Source organism: Salvelinus namaycush, chromosome 2, assembly GCF_016432855.1.
Source record: "Salvelinus namaycush isolate Seneca chromosome 2, SaNama_1.0, whole genome shotgun sequence".
In the NCBI taxonomy this organism is placed as follows: Eukaryota; Metazoa; Chordata; class Actinopteri; order Salmoniformes; family Salmonidae; genus Salvelinus; species Salvelinus namaycush.
In genome coordinates, this window is record NC_052308.1 from 63,668,949 (window position 1) to 63,669,183 (window position 235).

A 235-nucleotide genomic window follows, 5' to 3' on the forward strand; every position below is an offset into this window, starting at 1 on the left:
AACTAAATAGATTGCCTGGGTGTTGAGTCGACACACTTGTTAACAGGGAGGGGCACAGGTACGCTTTCATTCAGCTTAATCACAGTGCTGACACCAACAGGGACACACACTAAAATACGCACAGGGAGTGTGTGTCTTATCTGTGACAGCGAGAGAGGAACAGAGAGTGTAAGGGGACCAGAGAGACTTGAGTTCTGTCCGTGGAGTGGAACTTCCACTCACCAAAAGATCCAGG